Here is a 23,351-nt window from a genome sequence, read left to right on the forward strand (position 1 = left end):
GCATAATCCTCCGACATCGGAGTCCAGCGCAGCAGCAGAGATAGCTGTAGTGGTCTCATATGAGCCCTGGCCCAGGGCACTACTTCCATCGTGGCCGTCATAGAGCCCAACAGCTGCACGTAGTCCCAAGCCCGAATAGGAGAGGCTACTAGGAACTAGTCCACCTGAGCCTGAAGCTTGACAATCCGATTGTCTGGCAGGAACACTCTGCCAACTTGGGTGTCGAATCGAACTCCCAGATACACCAGGGACTGAGTCGGGCGCAGCTGGCTCTTCTTCCAGTTGATGATCCATCCCAGGGAGCTCAAAAGAGCAACTACCCGGTCCATAGCTTTGCCGCACTCTGCATAAGAGGGGGCTCGGATCAACCAGTCGTCCAGATAAGGATGGACTTGTACTCCTTCCTTTAGCAGGAAGGCCGCTATGACCCCCATTACTTTGGAAAAGGTCCGCGGAGCAGTAGCCAACCCGAAAGGGAGGGCTCTGAACTGGAAGTGTCGTCTCAGGACTGTAAAACGCAGAAAGCGTTGGAGAGGAGGCCAGATGGGAATATGCAAGTACGCTTCCTTGATGTCCAAGGAAGCCAAGAACTCTCCTGCCTTGACTGCCGCTATAACAGAGCGGAGAGTCTCCATGCGAAAGTGCCTCACTTTCCAGGCCCGATTGACCCCTTTGAGGTCGAGGATAGGCCGGACAGAACCTCCTTTCTTTGGAACCACAAAGTAAATGGAGTAACGTCCCTTGCCAATCTGATTTTTTTTTTTTTTTTTTTTTTTTGGCACCGGAACGACCGCACCCAGGCGGATCAGGTTGTCCAAGGTCTGCTGCACTACCACAGCTTGACCGGAGACTTGCAGGGAGAGAGTACAAACCCGTCTCTTAAGGGTTGGCAGAACTCTAGCTTGTAGCCGTCTCTGATGACTTCCAGCACCCACGCGTCTGAAGTTATAGTGGTCCACTCGCCCAGAAACGAGGACAGCCGTCCTCCAATCTGCACTGGGGCGTGGACCAAGGCCCCGTCATTGGGTACGAGACCCTGGGGGAGGACCGGAGGGAGCACCTCCGGGACGGCGGTCTCTGCGAAAGGAATGCTGCTTGGGGGAGAAATTCCTCTTGAAGGAAGAGGGGGCAGAGGAACCCGACTTGCCCGGGCAGTACCGATGGGCTTCCTGCAACCGTCCTCTGGAGGTATCGGGACGAGTACTAACCCGAGCCCTGACCTCTGGTAATTTCTTGCCCTTAGACGTGCCGAGATCGGTCACGATTTTGTCCAGCTCGACCCCAAAGAGCAGCTTGCCTTTAAAAGGCAATCTAGCCAGGCGGGATTTAGAGGCGTGGTCAGCAGACCAATGTTTCAGCCAAAGCCACCGCCGCGCAGAGACTGTCTGAGCCATGCCTTTAGCTGAGGCTCTCCAGACATCATACAGCAAGTCTGCCAAATAGGCTAAGCCCGATTCCAGGGCCGGCCAATCAGCCCTCAAGGAATGATCCGAGGGGGAAGCCCGCTGCACCATAGTCCGGCACGCCCTGGCCACATAGGAGCCGCAAACTGAGGCCTGCAAACTTAAAGCAGCTGCCTCAAAGGACGACCTTAAGGCCGCCTCCAATCTTCTGTCTTGGGCGTCCTTTAGGGCCGTGCCACCTTCCACCGGCAACGCCGTTTTCTTAGTCACCGCAGTGATTAAAGAATCCACGGTAGGCCACAGATAGGCCTCACGTTCACTCACAGCCAAAGGATAGAGGCGGGACATAGCCCTAGCCACTTTAAGGCTCGTTTCCGGGACATCCCATTGAGCCGCAATTAAGGTGTGCATGGCATCATGCACGTGGAAGGTTCTAGGCGGGCGCTTCGTCCCCAGCATAATGGCAGAGCCAACAGGGGCTGAGGGAGAGACGTCCTCCGGAGAGGAAATCTTCAAAGTGTCCATGGCCTGTAACAACAGGTTGGGCAAATCCTCTGGGCTAAAAAGCCGCGCTGCAGAGGGGTCATCCGCTCCATCCGAGCGGGGATCTATCTCCTCCAAGGAATCCGCAAAGGATCGTTGGGAGACCTCAGACACGCTGCCCTCATCTACATCGGAGACAAAAGTCCTCCAAGGCCTGGAAATCAACCCGAGGGCGTTTACCTCTGGGAACCTCAACCTCTTTATCAGAAGAGGGAGCAGGGGCAGCGTTTTGCATGAGGAAAGCCTGATGCAGCAGCAAAACAAACTCGGGGGAGAAACCCCCCAGACTGTGCACTTCCGCAGCCTGGGCAACAGCCCTAGACGCACTCTCAACCGGCGCTCGCAATAGCGGGGGAGAGACATGCTGCGCATCCAAAATGGCGTCCGGCGCGAAACTCCGTGAAGGAGCCGCGCGGGAAGAACGGCGCTTAACTTTAGCCGCTTTTGTGCCGTCGCCCAAATTAAGGGCGTTCATGGCATTAATGTCTCCAACCTCAAGGGCGGCCCCGAAGAAGCCGTCCGAGCCGCGTGGCCGGCCAAGATGGCGGAGGCGAGGAGCGGGGGATGGGCGTTTATGGCGGGAAAAAACCGCCACGCCGGAGGAACGACCGGGACATTCATCGGTCACTAAACTATCACGCATCAAGGGCGAATCAGGTTGTAAAACCCCCGCATCCCCTCTAGAAGCGCTCCAGCGATCCGGGGAGCGACCCTTTGCGCCCTCGCCCTCCGACGCCATTGCCACGAGGAGAAGAATCGGGGAACCCCCTGCCCGCTATAAAAAGGTAAAATTACCTGCTTGCCGCTCCGAGCTATAACGAACTGGTGTCCCAGTGAGTAGCTGCAATGAACGTTTAAAGAAACGTCGAATTAAACGCCTTTAAAGACGTTTAAAAAAATTTTTTTTTTTTTTTTTTTAAACGGAGCCAGCGGGAGGGGGGAGAAAAGGAGGGACCTGGCACCACCAGGTTTGCACTTGCTCAAAAGAGCCCTCAACCCCAGGCCTCAACAAAACCTAAGGATTAGGCTTGGAGGCCTAGCCAGAGCTGCTGCTGTGTGTGACCACCACCTGCTGAGATAGAGAACATACTGAGGAGTTTCCGGCAGCACATGACCACATATAGGGAGGCAAAAGTTTGCTCTCTATCTCCACCTGCTGGTAGATGGACACAACCCACCAGTCTATGGATTGATCAGCTTGATGATATGGAAGTGTGGTTTCTAAGTGTTTTGGCTTTTTCCGTAAGTTTGTTCAAACAGGTGAGTCTTTAGTAGTTTACGGAAGGAGGCTTGTTCGTTAATCGTTCTTAGGTTGCGCGGTAGTGTATTCCAAGACTTCGTGCTCATGTAGGAAAAGGTTGACGCGTGTATCGTCTTGTACTTCAACCCCTTGCAAGTTGGGTAGTGAAGGTTGAGGTGAGTTCGGGATGATCTTTTGGCGTTTCTGGGTGGTAGGTCTATTAAATCAGTCATGTACGCTGGGGCTTCACCGTAAATGATCTTATGGACTAATGTGCAAATTTTAAAAGTAACGCGGTCCTTGAGTGGAAGCCAATGTAGTCTCTCACGCAGTGGTTTTGCCCTTTCATATTTAGGTTTTCCGAGGATGAGTCTGGCTGCTGTGTTCTGGGCTGTTTGAAGTTTCTTCAGTATTTGCTCTTTGCAGCCTGCGTATAATGAGTTGCAGTAATCCAAGTGGCTGAGGACGAGGGATTGCACTAGGCTGCGGAAGACGAATCTTGGGAAGAATGGTCTTATCCTTTTCAATTTCCACATGCTGAAGAACATCTTCTTGGTTATGTTGTTTGCGTGAGTTTCAAGTGTTAGGTGGCGGTCGATAGTCACACCGAGGATTTTTAGCGTTTCTGAGATTGGAAGTTTTAGGTTTGGTGTGTTTATCACGTTGAATTCGGTTGTGTTGTATTGGGAGGTGAGTATCAGACATTGGGTCTTTTCTGCGTTTAGTTTCAGGCGGAATGCATCTGCCCATGTGTTCATGATATGTAGACTTTGATTGATTTCGTTGGAGATTTCTTTGGTGTCTTGTTTGAATGGGATGTATATTGTCACATCGTCGGCGTATATGTATGGGTTTAGGTTGTGGTTTGATAGGAGTTTTGCTAGAGGGATCATCATTAGGTTGAATATGGTTGGCGATAGAGGTGATCCTTGTGGGACTCCACATTCAGGTATCCATGCCTTGGACTTGGTTGAGTTTGATGTGACTTGATACGAGCGCAGGGTTAGGAACCCCTTGAACCAATTCAGGACATTTCCTCCGATGCCAAAATATTCAAGTATGTGTAGTAGGATTCCATGGTCAACCATGTCGAAGGCGCTTGACATGTCAAATTGTAGGAGGAGTATATTGTCGCCAGTTGCAATTATTTGTTTGAATTTAGTTGGTAGGCTCTTCTCCCATGGTGCTTTTCCCCCTGCCTACTGGGTCAGAGTGTGCCCTGTTGTGTTTCCTGTTGTAGTCCATGCGGTAGTGGCCATTTTTGTAAGCCAGTTTTAGTTCCCTTTCCTGTGTTAGCCACGTTACAGAACTTAGTTCTTACCTTGAATGTGGCTGAAAGAGGGCATTGTACAGCATTCTGCCAGCTCTGACCTACTGCTAATCTCAGTACCAGGGAGACTCGTTGCCAGTGGGGCACAACCTCTAATCTGCAGTTAACTGTGAGTAAACGCAGTTATTCCAATAAAGGACGTTTTCGGAGAGATTAGTCTTCAGGTGTCAACTGCTGTGCCAATGTTATACAGCAGCAACAAGTCCTAGAGGCCTGCGTGTATGCAGGTCCCTAGAGCACTTTTAGTGGGTACCGCAGTGCACTTCAGCCAGGTGGCCCCAGGCCCATCCCCCCCACCTGTAACATTTGTGCTGGTAAATGGGAGGCCTCCAAAACTCACTGTACCCACATGTAGGTGCCCCCTTCACCCCTAAGAGCTATGGTAATGTTGTACATTTATGGGTAGTGGGTTTTGGGGGAGGGGGAAGGGGGTTGGGAGCTCAGCACCCGTGGTAAGGGAGCTGTGCATGTGGGAGCTTTTTCTGAAGTCCACCGCACTGACCTAGGGTGCCCAGTTGGTGTCCTGGCATATCAGGGGGGCCAGTGTACTACGAATCGTGGCCCCTCCCACGACCAAATGGCTCAGATTAGGACATTTTTGAGCTGGACGTTTTTAGTTTCCATTATCGCTAAAAAAAAACAAACGCCCAGCTCAAAAACGTCTATTTTTTCGAAAATACGGTTCGGCCCGCCCTTTCACGGACCCGTTCTCGGAGATAAACGCCCATGGAGATAGGCATTTCCGTTCGATTATGCCCCTCCACGTAATGTCTGTATGGTACGCCTTCTTGAACAGGGTGGTCTTCAATCCTTTCCTGAAGTTTAGATGATTCTGAGTTGATTTTAGGAGTTTAGGCAGTGCATTCCATAGCTGAGTTCCTATGAAGGAGAGGCTTGATGCGTAGGTAGATTTGTATTTGAGGCCGTTGCAATCTGGATAATGTAAAATTAAACAGGATCGGGAAAGACTGGAACTATTTCTGGGTGGTAGATCTATAAGATTTAACATGTATCCAGGAATGTCACCATAAATGATCCTATGAATCAAGGTGCAAATTTTAAAGGCAATACGTTCCTTGATGGGAAGCCAATGTAATTTTTCTCGAAGGGGCTTGGCAGATTCGAATTTAGATTTTCCAAAGATCAGTCTCGCTGCTGTATTCTGTGCGGTCTAAAGTTTCTTGATTAGTTGTTCTTTGCAGCCTGCATAGATGCCGTTGCAGTAATCTAAATGGCTTAGTACCATTGATTGTATTAGGTTGCGGAAAACATCTCGAGGAAAGAAAGGTTTTATACGCTTAAGTTTCCACATTAAGTAAAACATTTTCTTTGTGGTGCAATTTACTTGGGTTTCCAGGGTCAGGCGCCGATCAGTTGGGACACCAACCTGCTTATAATCGAACGAGAAAAACGTCCAAGTTCCGACCTAAATCGGGAGATGGACGTTTATCTCACAAAAACGAATAAATTGGTATAATGGAAAGCCGATTTTGGATGTTTTCAACTGCACTCCATCGCGGAAGCGTACAAAGTTGACGGGGGCGTGTCGGAGGTATGGCGAAGGTGGAACTGGGGCGTGGTTATCGGCCGAGGCGAGATGAGCGCCTTTCGCTGATAATGGAACAAAAGTATGCGTTTGTAGCTAGAATTTAGGGCACTTTTCCTGGACCCTGTTTTTTCACGAATAAGGCCCCAAAAAGTGCCCTAAATGACCAGATTACCCCCAGAGGGAATCGGGGATGACCTCCCCTGACTCCCCCAGTGGTCACTAACCCCCTCCCACCACAAAAAAATGATGTTTCACAACTTTTTATTTTCACCCTCAAATGTCATACCCACCTCCCTGGCAGCAGTATGCAGGTCCCTGGAGCAGTTGTTAGGGGGTGCAGTGGACTTCAGGTAGGTGGACCCAGGCCCATCCCCCCCCCCCCACCTGTTACACTTGTGCTGGTAAATGGGAGCCCTCCAAACCGCCCCCAAACCCACTGTACCCACATGTAGGTGCCCCCCTTCACCCCTTAGGGCTATAGTAATGGTGTAGACTTGTGGGCAGTGGGTTTTGAGGGGGATTTGGGGGGCTCAACACACAAGGGAAGGGTGCTATGTACCTGGGAGCTCTTTTACCTTTTTTTTTGGTTTTGTAAAAGTGCCCCCTAGGGTGCCCGGTTGGTGTCCTGGCATGTGAGGGGGACCAGTGCACTATGACTCCTGGCCCCTCCCACGAACAAATGCCTTGGATTTATTCGTTTTTGAGCTGGGCGCTTTCATTTTCCATTATCACTGAAAAATAAAAACGCCCAGCTCACAAATTGTCGAATAAAACATGGACGTCTATTTTTTTTTAAAAATACGGTTCAGTCCGCCCCTTCACGGACCCGTTCTCGGAGATAAACGCCCATGGAGATAGACGTTTTCGTTCGATTATGCCCCTCCAAGTAGTGTTAGACTATCAGAAATAGGGAGGGAGTAGTTGGGGATATTTAAAGCTGTAGGTTTAAATTTATTATGCTGAGAGGATAAGATGAGGCAATGCGTCTTCTCAGTTTTAGTTGAAATGAGTTAGCCCACTCGTCCATAGTACTCAAGCCTATCCTAATTAAATTGGTAATTTCAGTCAAGTCCTGACTAAAAGGTGTATAGATTGTCACGTAATGAATAATGCAGGGGATAAAATAGATCCTGAGGAACCCTGGAGAGAGCTGGATAAGTAGAAGAGACAGATCTTGAGGGGTCCTTTTACTAAAGTGTGCCGAAAAGTGGCCTGCGCTGGTGTAGACAGGTGTACTGGACGTCTGCAGGTCCATTTTTCAGCGCACCTGCAAAAAAGGCATTCTTTTCTTGGGCCGAAAATGGATGTGCAGCAAAATTAAAACCAACGTGCGTCCATTTTGGGCTTGAGACCTTACCGCCACCTGTTGACCTAGCGGTATGGTCTCATGTGTTAACCAGGCGGTAATGGTCTACGCGGGTACAATGCCGATTACTGCCCGGTTAGCGCTGCGCATCGGAACATTTCCGGCATGCTTACTGGACGCGTGCAAAAAATAAAATTACCACCCGGGCCACACAGTAGCCGGGCAATAGCTCACAATTGGCGTGCGAAGGATGTGCGTAGGCGCCTACGCGGCTTTAGGACAAGGACCCCTGAGTGACGTGAGTTGTAAGAACGATTTGAAAGGTAATTTTGAAACCATGAATAGACGGAGCCAGAAATCTCAATAGAGCTAAGACAGTTCAAAAGAGTAGCACGATCGACAATGACTCCAAGATCCTTTTTCTATTATGGAACCCCAGGCCTTTTTTTATTTGTTGCATTTGTACCCCACATTTTCCCACCTTTGAGGGGATTCTTGGGGGTACTGAGTACCGGCACCTTTTCCATTGTCTGCTAAAATTGACCCATGGACCCCAGGTTTTAATGAAAGAGCTCAGGCTTTACACACCAATTCTGCCTTGTCATAGATTCTGTGACTGGTTTCAGGGGTCCTGGCTATTGTGGGTTGGGTCCCTCAGTGATCACCCCACCCCTTAAGGGTGGCCTGGCATTTGAGTACCAGCACCTTTTTTTGCTAGAAAACAACGCACGGTGGAACCCAGTATCATGTACCTGTAATAAGGATTATTTCCTCTCTGTACATTAGTTTGCATTTGCCCATATTAATTTTTAATATTTTAAAAACATTTTTTATTTAACTACTTTGAAAATTTAAATAATACACTCATTGCTCCCTTTTCCAGTTTGTTCATAGGGAAGTTAGATAAGCACAGGTGAAAACATTTGGGAGACTTTGCAAGTACCTGCCTGGTTTTTAAAACTTACCCCCTAGCTATGTTTCCATGCACACAGGGCCGCTGTACGCAACATTTCATGAATACTCGTGAATGAAATGCTGCAAACCAACCAGGCCAGCTGGAGAGTCTTCTTCCCAATAACATGTTGGAACTGTCTGGAGTGCCTTTTTTTTCCAGGAAAAGAACACTATGAGAGCCTTGTCCACAGTTACCATATGACATGGGTAACTGTGTAAAGACTGAACAAAATTAACTTTCCATGTTTGGATTGAAGGGTCTTTGATTATATAAAGCATTGCAGCTTGGAGAAGAATTTCCCCAAAATTCTCTCAGCAAAGTGTATTTATAAAATAAATACAGAATGGAAAAACCTAGTTTGGAGGAATCCCTGGAATAAAACCAGGTTTACGGGCGAGACTCCCATCTCCTGAGAGTCATAAAGAGATGACATGCCATATCCAGGAAAACAGATGAATGTGCAGGAAAATTGTATATTTCCACTCCAGCTGGGTTTTATTACCGTTAAGTGGGACTCGTTCATTCTCAAGGATCTCACTTGTTTGCCTTTTTTATTTTTAACTTTGCATCTTCCTCCTTTGAGCTTCCAATGATCTGGACCCATGGGAAAGGGCTGTTAGAAGGAACTAAAAGACAATCTCACTGACAGCTGGGTTTTTAGGATGCCCCTAATGAATAGCAGGAGATAGGTTTGCATTCAGCGAAGGTCCATAAAACCATGTCAATATAAGATGAGCCATACAGGCTCAGACTAAAGGTCCATTGACCCGTCTTGTCTTCCGCCAGGGTTGCTTTACTCATACTACCCCTCTCCTCAAGACCCTTCACTGGCTCCCTATCCGTTTTCGCATCCTGTTCAAACTTCTTCTACTAACCTATAAATGTACTCACTCTGCTGCTCCCCAGTATCTCTCCACACTCGTCCTTCCCTACACCCCTTCCCGTGCACTCCGCTCCATGGATAAATCCTTCTTATCTGTTCCCTTCTCCACTACTGCCAACGCCAGACTTCGCGCCTTCTGTCTCGCTGCACCCTACGCCTGGAATAAACTTCCTGAGCCCCTACGTCTTGCCCCATCCTTGGCCACCTTTAAATCTAGACTGAAAGCCCACCTCTTTAACATTGCTTTTGACTCGTAACCACTTGTAACCACTCGCCTCCACCTACCTTCCTCTCTTCCTTCCCGTTCACATTAATTGATTTGATTTGCTTACTTTATTTTTTTTTGTCTATTAGATTGTAAGCTCTTTGAGCAGGGACTGTCTTTCTTCTATGTTTGTGCAGCGCTGCGTACGCCTTGTAGCGCTATAGAAATGCTAAACGGTAGTAGTAGTCGTAGCATTGAGAACAGTATCCTGTCTCCGACAGTAACCAATTTGGGTCATGAGTACCTGGCAGGATCCCAAAGACTAGATCCCTCCCTTATCGCATACTCCCAGGGATAAGCAACTCTACACAGCTAAAAATAGTTTATAAACTTTTCCTCCAGGTACTTGGTTAAACTTTTTTTTAAACCCAGCTAGGCTAACTGCCTCGACCATATCTTCTGGCAACAAATTCCATAGTGTAATTATGCACTGAATGAAAATCTACTTTCTCTGGTTTGTTTTAAATGTTCTATTAGTTTTGTGGAATATCCCTAGTATTAGAACCATTTCACAGAGTAAACAACCATTCCTTCTTTATCCACTGCGCTCCATTTGCGATTTCATAGGCCTCTATCACACCTCCTCTCAGCCATCTCTTCTCCAAACTGAACAGCTATAACCTCTTTAGCTTTTTCTCCCAGGGAAATCACTCCATCCCTTTACATAGTAACATAGTAACATAGTAGATGACGGCAGAAAAAGACCTGCACGGTCCATCTAGTCTGCCCACGATAAACTCATATGTGTATACCTTACCTTGATTTGTACCTGTCTTTTTCAGGGCACAGACCGTATAAGTCTGTGCAGCAGTATTTCCCGCCTCCCAACCACCAGTCCCGCCTCCCATCACCGGCTCCGGCACAGACCGTATAAGTCTGCCCTCCCCCAACCTAGCCTCTCAACCACCAACCCCTCTTCCCCCCGCCACCCAATTTCAGCTAAGCTTCTGTGGATCCATTCCTTAGAAGCTTAGCTGAAATTGGGTGGCGGGGGGAAGAGGGGTTGGTGGTTGAGAGGCTAGGATGGGGGTTGAGAGGCTAGGATGGGGGTTGCTTTTCTCTGTCCCTTTACTTTTTACCTCATGTTATTTGATTTTATTTGACCTGACACTTCTCGCCCCTTGATATTTCTACCACTTCAATCAGAACCAGGCTGGGATCTGGTGCCATGAACCTTCACTAATGGTCAGTGCAGTGGGCTGAGAAACTGAGGAACCGGGTTCAATTCCTACTGCAGCTCCTTGTGACTATGGGCAAGTCACTTAACCCTCCATTACCCCAGGTATAAAACAAGTACCTACATATAATATGTAAACTGCTTTGATTGTAATTACAAAGTGGAGAGGTGTGGTAGCCGTGTTAGTCCACTCTTAAAGGTAAAGGTTATCAATAGAAATCAAACAAAATAAAACATGGAAAAGAAAATAAGATGATACCTTTTTTATTGGACATAACTTAATACATTTCTTGATTAGCTTTCGAAGGTTGCCCTTCTTTGTCAGATCGGAAATAAGCAAATATTTTATTTCCGATCTGACGAAGAAGGGCAACCTTCGAAAGCTAATCAAGAAATGTATTAAGTTATGTCCAATAAAAAAGGTATCTTATTTTCTTTTCCATGTTTTATTTTGTTTGATTTCTATTGTAATCAGAAATGCAGTATATTAAATCCCATCCCCTTTCCCTTTACTTTTCTTTAACAAAAAACTTTATACTACCCAGGGATTTTTCCTCCGTTTCAGATGTAATGGCAGAATCTGACAAATTGAAAAGTAGAAAATCACCTGCACCAGATGGTATTCATCCCAGATTACTGACAGAATTGAAAAATGAACTTGCAGAACTATTGTTAGTAATATGTAATTTATATTTAAAATCAAACATAGTACCAGAAGATTGGAGAGTGGCCAATGTAACAGTGATTTTTGAAAAAGGTTCCAGAGATGAAACAGGAAATTATAGATCGGTGAGCCTGACGGTGGTGCTAGGTAAAATGTTAGAGTCTATTATAAAGAACAAAATTACAGAGCATTATTCAAAAGCATGGATTAATGAGACAAAGCCAACGTGGATTTAGTGAAGGGAAATCTGGCCTCACCAATCTATTACATTTCTTTGAAGGGGTGAACAAACGTGGATAAAGGTGAGCCAGTCAATATTATGTATCTGCATTTTCAAAAGACATTTGACAAAGTACCTCATGAAAGACTCCAGCAGAAATTGAGAGTCATGGGATAGGAGATAGTGTTCTATTGTGGATTAAAAACTGGTTAAAATATAGAAAACAGAGAGTAAGGTTAACTGGTCAGTATTCTCAATTGAGAAGGGTAGATAGTGGAGTTCCACAGGGGTCTGTGTTGGGACCGCTGCTTTTTAAAATATTTATAAATGATCTAGAGATGGCAGTACCTAGTGAGGTAATTAAATTTGTTGATGAGACAAAGTTATTAAAAGTTGTTAGATCTCAAGAGGATTGTGAAAACTTACAAGAGGACCTTACGAGACTGGGAGACTGGGCATCTAAATGGCAGATGATATTTAATGTGAGCAAGTGCAAAATGATGCATGTGGGAAAGAGGAACCCGAATTATATCCACGTAATGCAAGGTTCACCAAGGAAGGGATCTAGGTGTCATCATTGTTGATACGCTGAAACCCTCTGCTCAGTGTGCGGCAGCAGCTAAGAAAGCAAATAGAATGTTAAGTATTATTAGGAAAGGAATGGAAAACAAAAATGACGTTATAATGCTTTTGTATCACTCCATGGTGTGACCGCACCTCAAACATTGTGTGCAATTCTGGTCATCTCAAAAAAGATGTAGTGGAATTAGAAAAGGTACAGAGAAGAGTGACGAAAATGACAAAGGGGATAGGATGACTTCCCTATGAGGAAAGGCTAAAGTGGCTGAGGCTCTTCAGCTTGGAGAAATGACGGCTGAGGGGAGATATGATAGATGTCTATAAAATAACGAATGGAGTGGAACGGGTAGACATGAATTGCTTGTTTACTCTTTTCAAAAATACTAGGACTAGGGGGCACAAAATGAAGTTACAAAATAGTAAAAGAATGTAGTAAAAGCAGTTAGCTTAGTGGGGTTTAAAACAGGTTTGGACGGCTTCCTAAAATAAGTCTATAAGCCATTATTAAGATAGACTTGAGTAAATCCATGACTTATTTCTAGGATAAGCAGCATAAAATGTATTGTAGTGCTTTGGAATCTTGGCCACTGTTGGAAACAGGATACTGGGCTTGATGGACTAGTATTATATAAAAGCAACCTGTTTTTATTTATAGAATATTCATCTAAGATGGCCGACAGATAAGGAGCCTAGCAACGAGCTCCTGGGCCCCCAAGGGAACAGACCCACCTAGGCCATCTGAGTGACCCTCTATCCAGACTGGAACGGACCGGAAAAAATTCAAAACAGACCAATGGAATACTGAACCGCTACAGCCTCATAGATCCCGCACACGGGTGAAAGAACCCGAAGCTGAACGCAGCAGCCTGCCCATCTTGAGGCCTCGACCCGTCCGCAACCGGCGGAAAGCCAGCCATATTAAGGCCGCACTAAGGACGGCCGATTGAGCGATTCCGAAGTTGATCACGACTGTTTGTCCGGTGTACCTAGTGGCCCGACCCGACCGAGTGGAAGACCTGTGGCCTGACCCGACCAAGTGGAAGACCAGCCGCGACGAAACCATGCCGAGGCCGATCGACAGCCCTAACTGATGGCCTCTGGCGGAGATCGCCAAGGGGTCACGCTCCCATGGATCGGGCTCAGCACACCGAAGAGGCCACCGGGGCGTCGCCGCGCCCGGAAGATGAGAAAGAGGAGAAGCGCCGACCGCGTGGTCTGAGGAGGCGGAGTGAGGCGCCGCGCATCCGAACGGGCGCCGGATCACCAGACCGCCGGTTCCCCAAGTTGGCCGGGAGCGCGGAGAGCCCCCCCTCCGGACACAACTCTCAGTGTTGTCGTTGGACGCGGTGGGGAACCTGCGGGGAGCCTGTGGTGCCGAGATCCAGGAGCGAAGGGAAGCGTTATTTGTCAGGGAGGTCATACCCGATTGCAACAGCAACGACCTCATCGAGTCCCCTGGGACCGACCCAGCTCGTGGCCTACCGCCACGACACCTCGCAGAGCGAGAAGGTCGCATGAGAGACTGCTCTAAACGATTGAGGGAGGTTTGAAACATAGTGATAGCGAACTCTTGAGAAAACTTGCTAGCTTAAATGTTTTAAATGCAACGTTACTTTAAAAAATGTTTTAAATGTTTCAAATGCAACGCTACTTCTAAAAACATTTTAAAGCTTTGTAAATGCTTGCTTCTAAATGCTTTCCAATGCCATGCCTTTAAATGAATTGCTAAACATAGATGTCTTAAACACAATCTAACGGCCTTAGATACCCTGTTCTAAATGCTTTAAATCTGCCACTTACTTCTAAATACATATCACACATCTCGGCACATCAGCCAACATGAATACAAACAAACTGCTCATGATAATCTATATCCTCCCCCTAATACACTACGCATGGACTATTCCCAATACTAACACCAATTTATCCACAATGCACACACCCTACATACAACATACGCACTACTCACCAGAACAAAAGAATAATAACCAACTAAAAGGAAAAACAAACATATATAGATACAACCAAAAGAGAGGAAAGAAAGGACAAAACAAAACTAGATACCAAGAAAGCAGGCAACTAATAAAATTTAATACATCTACGTCCGGAACCGAACCCTACCACTCAATCCAAATTGGGATACGCAAACACCAGATCTGTGGTAAGCAAAACTCAGACTATAATAGACTGGATCACTGCAGATAACCTTGACTTCCTATTCATCACAGAAACCTGGATACACAACCTCAACGACCCTATCATCTTAGAGTTATGCCCACCAAGATACAAAATTACCCATTGGACAAGAAATGGCAAAAGAGGAGGAGGAATACCATAATTTACAAATCTGAATTTACAATCACAAACACAGCTGAATCCATTCTGCCACAACTCGAAATTGCCTCAATAAGAATCAACAACCCAAAACTGCAGGAACAACTCAACGCAGTTATACTTTATAGACCACCAGGCAATTGGCAAGACTCCCAAACAAACTTCATTGACTTTATCTCGAACACCTGTATCTCTTCCTCAAACCTCATCATAATAGGAGACATCAACCTACACCCTGAGGATAACACCGCAACAAGTACCCAAGAATGCAAAGAATTCTTACAACTATGGGATCTACAAGAACCAAACTCACAACCTACCCACACCAAAGGACACACATTAGATATCATTACACACAAATTTGATCACAATTTAAACCTTATATTAACAGATACTAAATGGACACCTGTATTATGGTCAGACCATTATAAAGCACATGTCACCCTCCTATGGAGAATGAATGATACAACCAACAAGCAAACACGAAAAACTTACACCACGAGAGGAAAAATAGATCCAGTAAAATTCTGGCAACATATCTACCACGACGAATGGACAATAAAGGCAGACACAATCCAATTCCTCTCAGAATGGGATAATAGATGCAAATCAATACTAGACAACATTGCCCCAATCCAAACCAGAACTTCACACAGAAAGAACTCAATTCCATGGTTCAATGAAGAACTGAAAAAACTCAAAACACAGGTTCGGAAATTAGAACGTGCTTGGAATAAAAAGAAAGACGATCCCACACTCAACGCTTGGAAACAACTCCGAAGGAAATATAAATATACCATAAGACAATCCAAAAGACTATACTACAAAACTGAAATTGGACCAAACTACAAAGACACACACAAACTCTTCCAACTCGTGAACAAATTGTTAGATACCACACCAGTCATGGAAAGCGAATAGAATGTTGGGTATCATTAGGAAAGGTATGGAAAACAGGTGCGAGGATGTTATAATGCCACGGTATCGCTCCATGGGGCGACCGCACCTTGAGTATTGTGTTCAATTCTGGTCGCCGCATCTCAAGAAAGATATAGTAGAATTGGAAAAGGTGCAGCGAAGGGCGACTAAAATGATAGCGGGGATGGGACAACTTCTCTATGAAGAAAGATTAAGGAGGCTAGGGCTTTTCAGCTTGGAGAAGAGACGGCTGAGGGGAGACATGATAGAGGTATATAAAATAATGAGTGGAGTGGAACAGGTGGATGTGAAGCATCTGTTCACGCTTTCCAAAAATACTAGGACTAGGGGGCATGCGATGAAACTACAGTGTAGTAAATTTAAAACAATCTGAGAAAATTTTTCTTCACCCAACGTATAATTAAACTCTGAAATTCGTTGCCGGAGAAAGTGGTGAAGGCGGTTAGCTTAGCAGAGTTTAAAAAGGGGTTGGACGGTTTCCTAAAGGACAAGGCCATAAACCGCTACTAAATGGACTTGGAAAAAATCCACAATTCCAGGAATAACATGTATAGAATGTTTGTATGTTTGGGAAGCTTGCCAGGTGCCCTTGGCCTGGATTGGCCGCTGTCGTGGACAGGATGCTGGGCTCGATGGACCCTTGGTCTTTTCCCAGTATGGCATTACTTATGTACTTATGTAACAACAAAGACGCACCAGGAGCTGATGACCTCGCGAAGTACTTCAAGGAGAAAATTATACAGCTGTGACTCAACATACCTGTTAGCCCCATCGAATACACTACACTCCTAGACTGCCTAGATCCAGACCCCAGGAGCATACCCAGCAGACAGGATTTGGACTGAATTCTAAATATTACCAGAAGATCTCATCTCACAAACACTTTAAAGATTTACCAAATCTCACTGGAAATTAGATATATGCCCAAACAATCTTATGAAAACGGCCCCTCAACAATTCATAACAGACCTAACGAACCACGTGAACTTTATGCTTCAAAATGGACTCTTCCCAAGTGAGAAAGGAAACATTCCACTCACCCCCATACGTAAAGATGCAAAGAAAAATGCCAATGAATTAACTAACTATATACTAGTTCCATCCATTCCTCTAATCACCAAAATACCAGAAGGGATGGTGACCAAACAACTCACAGAGTATCTATACAAGTTCTCAATACTACACGACTCCCAGTCAGGATTTCGTGCTAATCACAGTACTGAAACTGTACTAGTTACGCTTATGACCAAATTCAAACAAATGATAGCAACCGGCAAGAACATACTACTTCTACAATTCGACATGTCAAGCGCCTTTGACATGGTTGATCATGGAATATTATTACACATCCTCGAATACTTCGGCATCGGAGGCAAAGTTCTCAACAGGTTCAAGGGGTTCCTAACCACACGCTCATATCAAGTGACAGCAAATTCGACAACATCAGCCACATGAGTATCCAGAAGATTCGCTTCCTCCTTTGCAGAAGTTAGATTACCTTAAACCTGGGAAAAGTTCTCAATTGGACTCTACTCAGTTACAACCACATCCTGAATCTTTGGATATATCCGAATTCTTGGAACGATCTCAAGAAGAAATTAAGACTCGTGCAACTTTGATAATTTCCTTTGTCTTTATACAAGACAAAGAAGCACTACTGAGACAGTATTTTAAGAACTTACAACCTCAGTTTATGGGAGATAAGATTTTGATTTTCCCAGATATTTCAAAATGGACTCAGCAAAGAAGAAAGAAATTTCTGGAACTGAGGCAAAAATCCTTGGAAATAGAAGCTACTTTTCAGTTGAGATTCCCATGCAAATGTTTAATAATGTTCAAGAATACCAAATATATATTTTATGAACCTGAACAATTGTCTAGATTTCTGGATGCACAAGGGGAAAAAACACCGGCCAAATAAATATTGGAATTATGGTTCAAATGTAAAATGATACCACCTGCTCTAAATTTAAATGGTTAATTATTTCCACTTTAACCTACTTCCCTTGGTGAAAATTGGATTCGCTTCATTTTGTGGACTGTTGTAATTAATGTTTGTTTATATTTTGGAATTAGGAATTCAGAATAATTTCCTTTAAAGATGTTACTTAAACATTGATGTATCCTTCAAAGAGTGTTATCTTTGATAAAATGTGAAATTAATAAAGAATAAATTTTAAAAAAAAAACATCAGCCACATGGATACCTGAATGCGGAGTTCCACAAGAATCCCCCCTCTCACCAACCATATTCAACCTATTGATGACACCCTTGGCCAAACTACTATCAAACCAAAACCTCAACCCATACATATACGCTGATGATGTAACGATCTTCATCCCATTCAAACAAAACCTAAGTGAAATTTCCAATGAAATCAACCAAAGTCTAAATATAATGCATTCTTGGGCAGATGCTCAATGCAGAAAAGACCCAATGCCTAGTGCTCACCTCGCAACACAACCTGGACAAATTTACCACCATCAACACACCAAAACTAAATCTACCAATCTCGGACTCCCTAAAAATTCTAGGAGTCACCATCAATCGGCACCTAACACTTGAGAGCCATACGAATAACATAACCAAAAAGATGTTTCACTCAATGTGGAAATTAAAAAGAGTAAGACCATTTTTTCCAAGGACCGTCTTCCGCAATTTGGTACAATCACTGGTACTCAGTCATTTGGACTACTGCAACTCACTCTATGCCAGCTGTAAAGAACAAATACTCAAAAAACTCCAAACAGCCCAGAACACGGCAGCCAGACTAATATTCGGAAAACCAAAATATGAAAGTGTGACACCCCTACGAGAGAAACTACACTGGCTCCCACTCAAAGAACGAATCTCGTTCAAAGTATGCACCCTAGTCTTGGACATAGTTGCAGTCACAGAGACATGGCTCAATGGTTCCCATGACTGGGATGTAAACATATCAGGCTATAATCTTTTTAGGAAGGATAGAGAGGGACGTAAAGGTGGAGGAGTAGCTCTGTATCTGAGAAATGATATCGCAGCAACGGAAATGACAGGGAAGTGGGGAAAGGAAGAAGCGATATGGATCACCTTAACAAGAGAGGATAAAACCTTGGTCCACGTGGGTGTTGTCTACAGACCCCCGACACAATTGGAGGAACTGGATAAAGATCTGATCGCTGATATTCAAAAGTTGGGGAAGAAAAGAGAGGTGCTGTTGTTAGGAGATTTTAATCTGCCGGATGTAGATTGGAAGGTTCCGTCTGCAAAATAGGAAAGAAGTAGAGAGATTGTGGATGCTTTCCAAAGTGCTCTGCTCAGACAAATGGTGAACGAACCCACGAGGGACGGAGCCACGTTAGATCTGGTGCTCACGAATGGGGATAGTGTGTCAAATGTCCGAGTGGCTGCACACCTGGGAAACAGTGACCATCAAACGGTTTGTTTTGATGTAACGGCTCATGTGGATGGCGGCCACTCTAAACTCAAAGTCCTGGATTTCAAGCGAGCTGACTTTAACAAAATGGAAGAATACCTGAGGAAGGAGCTGATGGGCTGGGAGGACGTACGAGAAGTGGAAGGACAGTGGTCCAGGCTAAAAGAAGTAATAAACAGGGCCACAGACCTTTATGTAAGGAGAGTAAATAAAAGCAAGAGAAAAAGGAAACCGATATGGTTCTCAAAGCAAGTGGCTGAGAAAATAAAGATTAAAGAGTTAGCGTTCCAGAAATATAGAAAATCTCAAGAGGAAGAACACGGGGAGGAATACCGGATGAAACTGAAAGAAGCCAAGAGAGAGGTACGTCTGGCGAAGGCGCAAGCGGAAGAACATATGGCTAGAAATGTAAGGAGGGGAGACAAAAACTTCTTCAGGTATATTAGTGAAAGGAGAAAGACTATAAAGGGAATTGTGAGACTAAAAGATACAACAAAACGCTATGTAGAAAATGATGAAGAAAAAGCAAATTTGCTAAATAGATACTTTTGTTCTGTTTTCACTGAAGAAAACCCTGGGGAAGGACCGAGAGGGACTGGCAAAAGTACACCTGAGAATGAGGTGGATAGAGCGCCGTTCACGGAAGAGAGTGTGTATCAACAACTTGGAAAGCTAAAGGTGGACAAAGCCATGGGGCCGGACGGGATCCACCCCAGAATACTGAGAGAGCTCAGAGAGGTTCTGGCGGGTCCTCTTAAAGACTTGTTTAATAAATCCTTGGAGACGGGAGAGGTTCCGAGGGATTGGAGAATGGCGGAGGTGGTCCCTCTTCACAAAAGTGGGGATAGGGAAGAAGCTGGAAACTACAGGCCGGTAAGCCTCACTTCGGTTATTGGAAAAGTAATGGAAGCCATGCTGAAGGAAAGGATAGTGAATTTCCTGGAAGCCAATAAGTTGCAAGATCCGAGACAACATGGTTTCACCAAAGGGAAATCGTGCCAAACGAATCTCATTGAATTCTTTGACTGGGTGACAGGAGAATTAAATCAAGGACGTGCTATGGACGTCATCTACTTAGATTTCAGCAAGGCTTTCGACACGGTTCCCCACAGGAGGCTCTTAAATAAACTAGACAGCCTGAAGATAGGACCCGAAGTGGTGAACTGGATTAGGAACTGGTTGACAGACAGACACCAGAGGGTGGTGGTGAATGGAGTTCGCTCGGAGGAGGGAAAGGTGAGTAGTGGAGTGCCTCAAGGATCGGTGCTGGGGCCGGTTCTGTTCAATATATTTGTGAGTGACATAGCCGAAGGGTTACAAGGTAAAGTTTGCCTTTTTGCGGATGACACCAAGATTTCCAACAGAGTGGACACCCCGGAGGGAGTGGAAAACATGAAAAAAGATCTGAAGAAGCTAGAAGAATGGTCTAACGTTTGGCAATTAAAATTCAATGCGAAGAAATGCAAAGATGCACTTAGGGAGTAGAAATCCAAGGGAGACGTATGTGTTAGGCGGGGAGAGTCTGATAGGCACGGACGGGGAGAGGGATCTTGGGATGATAGTATCTGAGGACCTGAAGGCGACGAAACAGTGCGACAAGGCGGTGGCCGTAGCTAGAAGGTTGCTAGGCTGTATAGAGAGAGGAGTGACCAGCAGAAGAAAGGAGGTTTTAATGCCCCTGTATAAGACGTTGGTGAGGCCCCACCTGGAGTATTGTGTTCAGTTTTGGAGGCCGTATCTTGCGAAGGATGTTAAAAAAATGGAAGCGGTGCAAAGAAAAGCTACGAGGATGGTATGGGATTTACGTTCCAAGACGTATGAAGAGAGGCTTGCTGACCTGAACATGTACATCCTGGAGGAAAGGAGGAACAGGGGTGATATGATACAGACGTTCAAATATTTGAATGGTATTAATCCGCAAACAAATCTTTTCCGGAGATGGGAAGGTGGTAGAACGAGAGGACATGAAATGAGATTGAAGGGGGGCAGACTCAGGAAAGATGTCAGGAAGTATTTTTTCACAGAGAGGGTGGTGAACGCTTGGAATGCCCTCCCGCGGGAGGTGGTGAAGATGAAAACAGTAACGGAGTTCAAACATGCATGGGATATGCATAGAGGAATCCTGTGCAGAAGGAATGGATCCTCAGAAGCTTAGCTGAAATTGGGTGGCGGAGCAGGTGGGGGAAAGAGGAGGTGGTGGTTGGGAAGCGAGGATAGGGGAGGGCAGACTTATACAGTCTGTACCAGAGCCGGTGCTGGGAGGCGGGACTGGTGGTTGGGAGGCGGGAAATACTGCTGGGCAGACTTATATGGTCTGTGCCCTGAAAAGGACAGGTACAAATTCAATTCAAGGTAAGGTATACACATATGAGTTTGTCTTGGGCAGACTGGATGGACCATGCAGATCTTTTTCTGCCGTCATCTACTATGTTACTATGTTACTATGTAGTTCATAAAATTATCCATGGAGATGCCCCAGCCTACATGTCAGACCTAATAGACCTGCCACCCAGGAATGCAAAAAATCTTCGAACATTCCTTAATCTTCATTTTCCCGAAAAGCAAAGGTCTGAAATACAAACTAATGCACGCCTCTACCTTCTCTTATTTGAGCACGCAACTCTGGAACGCGTTACCACGCAATTTGAAAGCGACCAACGAACTGGCCAACTTCCATAAATTACTAAAGACTCACCTCTTTGAAAAGATATACCACAAGATCTAAACATGCAAAAATTTCTAAACATACCCAGAAACTCCTTAACGCGTCTAATGTCTTATAATGTCTTCTGCTATACCACTATCTATATTCCTAATGTTTGTTAATGTGTTCTGCAATACCACTATCTTATATTTCATGACCATGTAACCCCAAATCCTTCTGTAAAACCAAATGTACATCCTCTTCTCATTTCCAGTATCCATGATATATTGTAAGCCACATTGAGCCTGCAAAGAGGTGGGAAAACGTGGGATACAAATGCAATAAATAAATATGTGCCTATCAGGTGGCCCCCAAGAGCAGCCTATTCTATCATTTTCTTTAGAGAATACTAGTATACCCAGGTACTTAAGCAGTGCGTTTTTTCTAGCAAAAAAGGTGCCAGTATTCAAATGCCAGGCCACCCTTCCGGGATGGGGTGATCACTGAGGGACCCACCCCACAATAGCCAGGCCCCCTGCAACCAGTCACAACATCTATGACAAGGCAGAATTGGTGTGTAGAGCCTCAGCTCTTTCATTAAAACTTGGGGGTCCATGAGTCAATTTTAGTAGACAATGGAAAAGGTGCCGGTACTCAGTACCCCCAAGTACCCCCTCAAAAAAAGCCCTGTACTTAAGTGAACTTATGCCAGCCATAGACCTTCAGGAGATATGTTGCATAACTTACACTACGCTAGAGTTATGCCAGTTTCTTAGGCTTAAAAGAGTGTGTGCCAATACAGATGATTTCCATAAGCATTCGAAAGAATTATCAAGCAGATTTAGACAACGTGGATACCCCAATGAATGCATATCTCAAGGCTTTAACAAGGCCAACACTAGGACAAGAGAAGAATTGTTGAAAACTGGCCCAAAATCCAAGAAAAATCCAGAATTAGTATGTACATTACCGTTTTCATCTATGAGTCACACTTTCAAAAATATTATCCTCAAGCATTGGCATATTGTACAAACGCATCCATGCTTCAGAGATATTACCCCTACTTTTGCCCTCTCCTGGAATCCTAATTTAAGGAATCATCTGATTCCTTCCACCCTTCCAATACTACGAAGTAATACGACCCAGCAATATGGCGGTCACAGACCTTGCAATTCAAGTTCGGTCTGTGCCCACTCACTCCAACTTGACCTCTTCATACATCCCAGTTCGGGTAAACATTACAAACTCAAGTTTGATAGTGATTGATTGCAATTCCAAAAATGTTGTATACATCATCACGTGCCCTTGTAATATGCTATACATTGGTAAGACAAATTAGGAAAATTAAAGTTAGGATTATTGAACACCGTAGTTGTATCAAGAGACAAATTAAAACTGCCTCATTGGTAGAACCTTGGATCCATGCAAAACATAGCATTGATGACATAAAATTCTTTGTATTTCAAGTTATCAAAAGTAACATTCGAGGTGGTGATATTGACTTAACTTTATTGAGTGCAGAACAACGTGCTATCAGTTAGAATTCATGTTTCCGAAGGGTCTGAATAAAGAGATTGAATTTGTACATTTCTTATGAGCCGCTTTTTTTTTAGGCTTTTATATTTTTATTGATTTTCAAAACATTACAAGAGATAAACAACAACTATACAGTAGCAGTCATAATCAATATACAAGGCTACTTAAGAAAAAGAAGAGAAAGAGAACGGGAAAAGGAGAAAAAAAGAAAGAAAGGCGCATGCACAAACTATATATGAACCGTTTTAAAAACACAGACTATTAATGTTGCATCTCTGTATACTATAAAAGCCATCGACATACATGTTTTTATTTTATTTCATTCTATTTTTTTATTTTTATTTTTTCATTTTTATTTCTATTTATTAT

This window comes from Microcaecilia unicolor, chromosome 1 (assembly GCF_901765095.1).
Source record: "Microcaecilia unicolor chromosome 1, aMicUni1.1, whole genome shotgun sequence".
Lineage (NCBI taxonomy): Eukaryota > Metazoa > Chordata > Amphibia > Gymnophiona > Siphonopidae > Microcaecilia > Microcaecilia unicolor.